The following is an 8,745-nucleotide window of genomic DNA, read 5'->3' as shown; positions in this document are numbered from 1 at the left end:
CTCCTAGGGTATGATTAGCCCAAAGGCACTCAGCACCTAGGGAAAGGAAATACCTCACAGTAGCACCAGTACCCAGGTGGGCTCACAGGATGGGAGGGTGGGGGCACCTTTAGGTGGGAACTGCTTTCAGCGATGTACCTTCTTGCCTTCTCACTAAGCCTTCCTGTTGGAGTCTAAGCTTGTATACCAGTCAGGGTCCCAGCAAGAAACAGATGACATGCCCAAAAGTGTAGTAAAGGGCCTTTACAATGTAACTTCCTCAGCAAGGTTTTAGGAAATCACCAAGGGGTAGTGAAGTACCCTCAGGCTTAGTGTACTCATTTGCTAGGGATGCATAACAAAATACCCTGGACTGAGTGGCTTAAACAATAAAAAATTTATTTGCTCACAGTTCTGGAGGCTAGAAGCTGGCTATTCAAAGATCTCAATATTTTCATATGTTTTAGGTAGGAAAATAGCATAGGTGAGGGTTGAGGGGACTGGTATCCATCCATCTGAGCATGCTTTGAGGGCCACTGTGCTAGGAAGTCAGGGGGTACAGAAAAGCAGAAGTGATGGTCCCTGCCGGGCAATTACTTACAGCAGGCAAGAGAACGCATATCCACGTGAGGCATCAGATAGCACTACCGTGTACTCCCCTGTGGCGTTCCCTGGGCATGTACTTCTCGTCCATGTTATTGTACTAAGTACTACAGGCAGTGTAGCACTACGGCATAGTATGTAGCCTACTCCAAGGGTTCAGAACCTGGTCTTTGGAATCAGTCTTCCATCCTGACTCTAACCAGCTCTGACACTGGACACATTGTTGAATCTCTCTGAAGCTGTTTCATCACCTGTACAAGGGAATAATAGTGCCTTCTGCATAGGATTGTTGCGAGGGTAAAATGAGCTGGTAGCACAGGTTAAGGACTCAGTAATTGTTAGTTGTCTTATTTTGCTGATAAAGGTACTTAGAGATTCGAGAGAGGAATCAGCACGGGCTGGGTGATCAGGAAAGGCTTCATGAACATGAGACACTTGAATTGGGCCTGAGAAGATGGCTTTGGAATTTCTATGGATGGTGACCAAAACGATGGGTCAATTAATGACCTAAAACACTGACCAAACTAGAATAATCCCCATGGCTTCTGGGCTTAGACCCTTGTCTGACTTGCTTCGGTTTCTATCCCTCAATCACGCCTCCTGCCTCAGACGACACCCCCTCCACGGCCCCTGCTTCCAGGTCTGGCTAATTCCCCTCTTGCTCAAAACCTCCATGATTTGCTACATGCCATGTGGCCCTCTAATTCCATCCCAAGGCTCCAGAGGTGCAGATCTGCAAACCAGCATGTTTAGCCACCACTGCTGGCTTCCCATTCAGCATATAAATCTAGTGCCTGGGATTACCTCATGCCAGAAAACCGAAATCCAAGTCAGATGGTTAAGGCATTAATAGCAGTGAGTGTTGTAAAGACTCAACAATGCAAACCTTCCCAAAATGAACCATCCTGACCTCCCTTGCGCTGACAATGCGTGTGTGACATCATGTGTAAATGAGCCTTAAATTTGAACCAGGTGCCGAGAGCTGTCTGGCGTCTCCTGGCTGCTGTATTAACCACTAACATGCACAGGGGGATTCTGAGGCAGTAAAATGGAGCGAAACCGATGGCGGGGACCAGTGCCGGGCGCAGCAGCTGTGGCAGTGAACATTCAAATCACGCCCACCCTGTTGGGCCCAGGCCCCCAAGCTCTGAGGCTTATTTCCGGAGGGCTGGGGAGCCCAGGAAATTTGGCTGGCTTCACTGGCGGCAACTAAAGCTCCTCCATGCAAATCAAACCACTCCGACTTGCTTCCCAGACTTGACTCTGAGCTCTGTTTTGATTTGCATCCAGTGAGGTGGGACTCAGCCTGAAGCAACAGTTGGTGACAGTCAAAGCCGATGCACGCAGGGAGAGGCAGCCTAAGACACATTTTTGGAGGCCACAATTTCCAAGGAAGATAGCCAGCTCCAAAACCTCAGGTGCTATGATTTTCACCATGCTGGGACCTGGAGATAAAATATGCCTTGTCCATCTGGCATCACAAACTCCCTCTCTGAGCCTCTGGGCCTCTCCCCACAGCAGGTCACATGACAAACAGGCTCTGGAGAACACTAAGTTTGGAGGGATGGAATTAGGTGTGTGTGAGGGTGGAGTGTCCCTACCACTGTTAGTCACAAGTATGAGAGAGTAGATAAAGATGAGCAGAAGTGAGTTAGGGAGAAACACTTCTTAAAGATTAAGCCTGGGTAAAATAAGAGGGTGGTTTGGTTTGGTTTAGCTTGGTTTGGTTTGGTTCTGAATGGTTACTATTCACGCTGCCCAGTCTCAGGTTATCAAAGGCATGACCGCATTAATAGCCTATATTCCGATCATCACTAGCAGACCCACAGAAACAGACAGTAAGGATATGGAGGAGGCATACTTGGTGTGGACTGTTCTAGAAGCTCTACACATGTTGGTGAAAAGAAGGTGGAGCCAAAGAGAGGTGAAAACCCATACTCCATGAATGCCATAGGACTTCAGCTCCAAAGAAATCCTTTGTTGTTCAGGGCAAGCTGTGAAACCAGCAGCACTCACCAAGTGTACTGCACTGAACTGTGAAGTTGGGTGGGCAGAGGGGGATGGGAGGCAAGTCCTGGGTGGAGGATATAAAGGGGCTGGAGGACGTAGTATCTTTCCTAAACGCTATTACAGAGTGGTTAGACATGTAAATATACAAGAATTTGTATATTTTGTAATTTAAAGAAATTAAACGTAGCATCAAGATGTTGGAGATGGGCTTCCTAAATAATGGAGCAAACAGATACATGAAATCACAGTCTTAGAAGTCCGTCCAGAGGAGGTGAGTGTTGAGTTGGGTTTTGAGGGAGAACCTTGGAAGGGAAAGAACACAGCGTGAATGGCATGTGCAAAAGTACAGAGGCAGGAACTAATGGGGAGTCCTTTAATATGTCAGAGACCCTAATAGGATCTAAGGACATTAGGATTTCCCAAAACTCCAGAAAAACTCCCCGTGCCCCATGGAGCTGAGACTTCGGAACAAATTAAGTGGAGGTTTTTAGATGACCAGCCCTTGAAGGCTGAAACTGTTTATTTTTTTTGTACAGCTTTTGGAAGATGATGATGGTGATAGTCAAATGCAGAGAAGCAACTAGTGTTTCTCTGCCACGATCTTTGATCATGCCTTGCTCAAAGGCTTTCAGCCAAGGCCCTACTTTTAGTTTGATGTAAAATCCAATCCCAGCCTGGCATCCAACATTCTCTACAACCAGGATCCTCCCTCTCAGCTTATTTCTCAAACTGTCATTATGTCTTTGCTCCTGGGAAAACTTTTACTTCTCATTTTCAAAATATACCTTTCATGTTCCTGTTATGTTGGTTAGTATTTTCTTTCCAAGCAGGAGTGCCTTCCTCCCATTCTCATTTCCACTTTGGTTATCCTTCAGTTTTACTTCAGCTGTTACTTCCTCCACAAAATCTTCCCCACTCACCCGGGAAGCAGTGAGCCCCCAGCCCTCCGAACTTGTCCAGCAGAGTTTTTAATGTTCATTTTACCAACCTATGTCATTCTTTCAACAAGCTGAGGGTCTAGTGTGCACACGGCATGCACTATGGCCCAACCCTGAGCTTCCGGATATCACAATATTAGTTATTGTGTACAGGTTGCCTCTGTTGGATTGTAAGCTACAGGAGTGGTTTACCAACAAAATAACGAATCCTATATATACCGGACAATGGCATATACCCATGTGACAGGCCAGATCATCCATGCACAAATGAGGTTGGAAATGGAGTTCAAGAATTTTCTCTCATCAAAATAAAGTTCTAAGTTGCTAGAGTGTGGCTCTCTGATTTACTGAATGCAGGTTTCTTTCTGTTTTACTACAGAAGTGACAATATTGTGAAATGTTTAAGTAACTGAGTCTGGGAGTGATTAGACATATTTTGGGGGATTTGATTGAAAAGAAAAAAATCTGGGAAAACCATTTTTACATTGACATTAAAATGCATGAATGCAACTCTGTTTATGTAGTCTGGTTAGCTAATAAGTTGAGAACTATTCTGGATGAGTGAAAGCAAAGAATTTATTTGAATGCAAATGAATGACAAATCTCTAGACAGTCACATGGGGAGTCTCTAAGTATTTTGCTTCCCTGTGAAATGTAAATATCATCATGGTATAATCATTACTGATTGAGTTTAGATACAACATATAAACCTATGAAGTTTTATAGTAGAAATGCTCTGTCTGCCTTTTTATAAATCCTGAAATGTTGGCAAAATTTTGTAAATTTGTACATCAGGAATTGATTATTTTGATATTTTTCCCTTACAAAGTTTAGGGTCAGCAATTATTGGGGAGAAAGTTAACTAAATCATTAATCTATTTTTGAAACCAAGATCTCTTTTTCTATATACCTTGTTCCAAATATAAGATAATTGAAGTCAATGAGCATTAGAGGTGTAGAAAATTTTACTGAATTTTTTATTTTATTATTTTTTTGGGAGCAAGATTGGCCCTAAGCTAACATCCGTGCCAATCTTCTCCTATTTTGTGTGTGGGATGCTGCTACAGCATGGCCAGATGAGTGGTATGCAGGTCTGTGCCCGGGATCTGAACAAGCGAAGCCTGGACTGCCAGAGCAGAGCATGTGAACCCAACCACTACCTCACCAGGCTGGCCCTTTATTGAAGTTTTGAATGCAGACTCTGGTCATTTAGACTAATAGTTTTCAAATGCTGGTCCCTAAGAAAGTTTTCATTGGTCCCTGATGAGAAAAATAAGAATTATATAGCAAGTTTTTTTAACAAATCTTGACCTTAATTTAAAGGACTGTATTTTGTTATAGTATAACCTTCCTTACTTTTTTATATTAAAGGATGGTGATGATGGGTGACAATTTTTTTTATGTCCTCAATTTGCAAAATAAAAAGTTGGTAATTTTATGAATGTCCCCAAAATTTATTTTGATGTTCTAAAAGATCCAAAAGAAGTCCAAAGTGTGGGAAACACGGAATTAGACTGTTGATGGTCTGAGCTATACCTGAATTTTTATAATTGCATTTGTGGAGACTCATAGAACACAGAAATTGATTTCTGACACTGTTTTTCAAGGGATCCAAGTTTTCTCAAAGTCTGATTGACAAATATTGGAACACACTCCTGCTCTACTTAAAAGCCCATATACCTTTCCTTTGCCCAGAATTGCTCTGAAATACTTACTGAAGGAGAAACAGTAATGCTGTGGCAATAGACCATGACTCAGAGGACACGTGTGCCCGAATGCTATTTGGCTGGAGTAACAGAACAGATTTAGACTTAGATGCAACATTTTAAATGAATAACACAGGCTTCAACACAGTCAGTATTGACTACGTACCTACTATGAGCAGAAACTTTTGGTGGGAAAAACTCCAACAGTAGCACATACTTAACTATTAGCATAATAGTGAAGCACACAGCCTTTATAGTCCAACTCAAGTTTACATTCTGGATATGTGACCTTGGACAAGTCATTTAACTTTGTAACCTCTCTAAACTTTAGTTTCAACCTATTAAATGGGAAATATAACTCCACCTACCTCAGGGTACATGAGGTAATGTGCTTGGCATGGTGCCTGGTCCATACACATATGGGCTTGCTCATCATTGTCATATTATTTTATAATATCGACAACCTTCCATTCATTTAAAATAACAAACTCTCAGAGTTGAACAGAGAACTGAGTAAGAGAACCAGGGAACTGTAAGAATGGCCTTCGCTTTTTGCCCACAGGACCCTTCCCTAGGGGCCTCACTCCCTTTGATTCCTACTACCACCATCAAACTAGAAGTTGGGTCAAGGAGTTCTGATCCCAAACACAAAACACCTCAGGCTGCTATAAGGCAACTTCTGGGAGCCCAGTCTCTGAACTACCAGGCTTGGTTCTAGAGAACCAAGGAAGATGACTCTAAGAGTAAGTGTTAGGAAGTGTAGAGCTGTCCCCAGTCCCTGAGGTCCACTTCTTTGAAGATTTGGTCTTTTGTCTTTAAAAGAGACATTTTCCTACAAGCACAATTGCTGACTAATCAAGAACGAACCCTTAAGTCAATGGAATGAGAGTATGTTGCCACTGAGATGCTGAGTAAAGTTGTCTACACTTTGAGAGTCAGGCTAACCTGGTTCAATCATGTTGTCATATGGGGACAGTCTTACAACCCTTCCGATGTCCCCAAGGACTCTGGGAGGAGGCAGTGGCTTGCTTTTTCTCTCGTCATCTCTGACTTGGAATTCCTCTTTTTCTGAGGTTTCTGGGTCACCTGGCCAGCACACGTGCTGCTCTTGTTCTGCCCCATGTGGCTTCAGAGAAGGGTTTTCACACACACACACACGATCCTGCTCACACAAGGCATTTTTGTGTATAGCTGACTTTTATTGGTTTCAGCAGATGGAGGCAGGCAAATTAAAACTGACTATTAGACATTTCTGTTCTTAAAATGCCCTCAGCCACTTTTCCTCACAGGCTCCAGGCTCCCACCACTAGTTAAGCCCCTGCGAACCCTTTCCCTCTGCTCCTCCTCAACTGCTAACTCCATGTTCTTTTTCACGCAGAGTGCTTCAGCCATCTTTTTCACTTCCTCTTCTCCTGTCAACCTATTCTCATAGGGTCTCACTTTTTTTTTAATTGACGTGAATTCACATAACATGAAATTAATAACCATTTTAAAATATACAATTCACAGGCATTTAGTACACTCACATTGTTGTGAAACTGCATAGGGTTTCACCTTTCATCCCCAAACGATTTATCAAGATATTTTTCTAAATAGACATTAAAGATATTTCCCTTACTAAGAGAAATTCTGGTGCCAGCTGCTTTCCTCCCTCTAAATCTGTTCTTTCATGGATACAGTCTTTTGGCATTTGAGGAAAAGATGGCATCAAACAGCTTCTTATCCTTTTGGAGAAAGGAATATAATTTGTAAAAAAAAAAAAAGGTTGTGAAACATTTAAAATAGATTTCCTCTATTTTATGATATTTACAAAACTAATATTCAGCCTGATTTATTACTCAGTGGAATATCAGCAACTTGCTTGCAAATCATTCAGCAAATATATATATATATTCATATTATATATTCATATATATACAAATGTATATGTGGTAGCACAACAAATATGAACAAATGTTAAATTTCCGTGGCGAGTATATAGACATATTATTTTAACATATGTATGTTTGAAATTTTTCATAAAAAAAGTTGAGAAAAACTCAGGGAGTAGAGCTTGTTGGGGGAATTTATAGTAAATGGTATAAAAATGTCTTATCCACTACGTTTTAGGAAATGAAGGATAGTGGGCACATGTTTGGTGTAAGCTGCAGTCCTTACACTCAATGATTCAAACTAACCAAACGTGTTAATTGATCCAAGGACTGGCTGACCTTTCTGAGACGATGATAATACAGAATCCTGGAAGAGCAACGGCAACGGACGGCCTCTCCCCTAAGAGTATTACACATGGGTCACTTCCTCTCCTGGGAACTGCACACGTGAAGCAGGTAAGTCTCACAAGGCATTCATCAGAGCCATAAGAAAACCCCCTAAATACACAATGAAGAAAGATTTGACCAATATTTACTGAGCACCAGTTAAGTGAACCTCTGGTGTAAGGTGTTGCACACACGTTAAAATGTACAGGACGTGGTTCATGTCTTTGGGTTAATGACAACTGAATCAGGGAGAGAAGATGTTTAAACGTAAAAAGCTAAATAACACCACAAAATTTAAAGAGCAATTACTACACTGTTGGTGGGAATATAAGTGAGTAAAACCTTTAATGGAGGGCAATTTAGTAATGTCTATCAAAATTAGAAATGCATAAACCCTTTGACTCAGAATTCCAGTTAAAGGGTAGGAATTTATCCTACAGATATATTCATATATGTGCTAACTGATGTATGTATAAAGATAATAATTGAAGTATTATATAAAACAAAATTTTTTAAAAATAAAAAATCCTAAATATGCATTGATAGGAAACTGGTTAATTAAATTATGGTACATACATTAATGGAATATTATGCAGTCATTAAACAGTTAGGAAGCTTTATATGTATTGATACAGAATATTCTCTAAAATATAATGTTAAAGCAAAAATAGACAAATGGGACTATATCAAACTTAAAAGCTTCTGAGCAGCAAACGAAACAATCAAGAAAGTAAAAAGGCAACCTACAGAATGGGAGAAAATACTTACAAACTATATGTCTGATAAGGGGTTAATACCTAAAATACATGAAAACTCCTACAACTTAAAAAAACAAATAACCCTGTTTTAAAAAGGGCAAAGGACTTGAATATACATTTCTCCAAAGAAGACATACAAATGACCGAGGGGTATATGAAAAGATGCTCAACATCACTAATTATCAGGGAAATGCAAATCAAAACCATAATGAGATATCACCTCACACCTGTTAGGAAGATCATTAGCAAAAAATCAGAAAACAATAAATGCTAGTGAGGATGTAGAGAAATTGGCACCCTTGTGCACTGTTGGCCGGAATGTAAAATGGTACAGCCTTTATGCAAAACGGTATACCAGTTCCTCAAAATATTAAAAATAGAACTACCATATGATCCAGCAATCTCATTTCTGGGTATTCATCCAAAAGAACTGAAAAAGATATCTGCACTACCGTGTTCATTGCAGCATTTTCCACAATGGCCAAGAGGTGGA

This window comes from Equus przewalskii, chromosome 25 (genome assembly GCF_037783145.1).
Source record: "Equus przewalskii isolate Varuska chromosome 25, EquPr2, whole genome shotgun sequence".
NCBI lineage: Eukaryota > Metazoa > Chordata > Mammalia > Perissodactyla > Equidae > Equus > Equus przewalskii.
The sequence above is the reverse complement of the archived record's forward strand: the minus strand, read 5'-3'. Positions refer to the sequence as shown.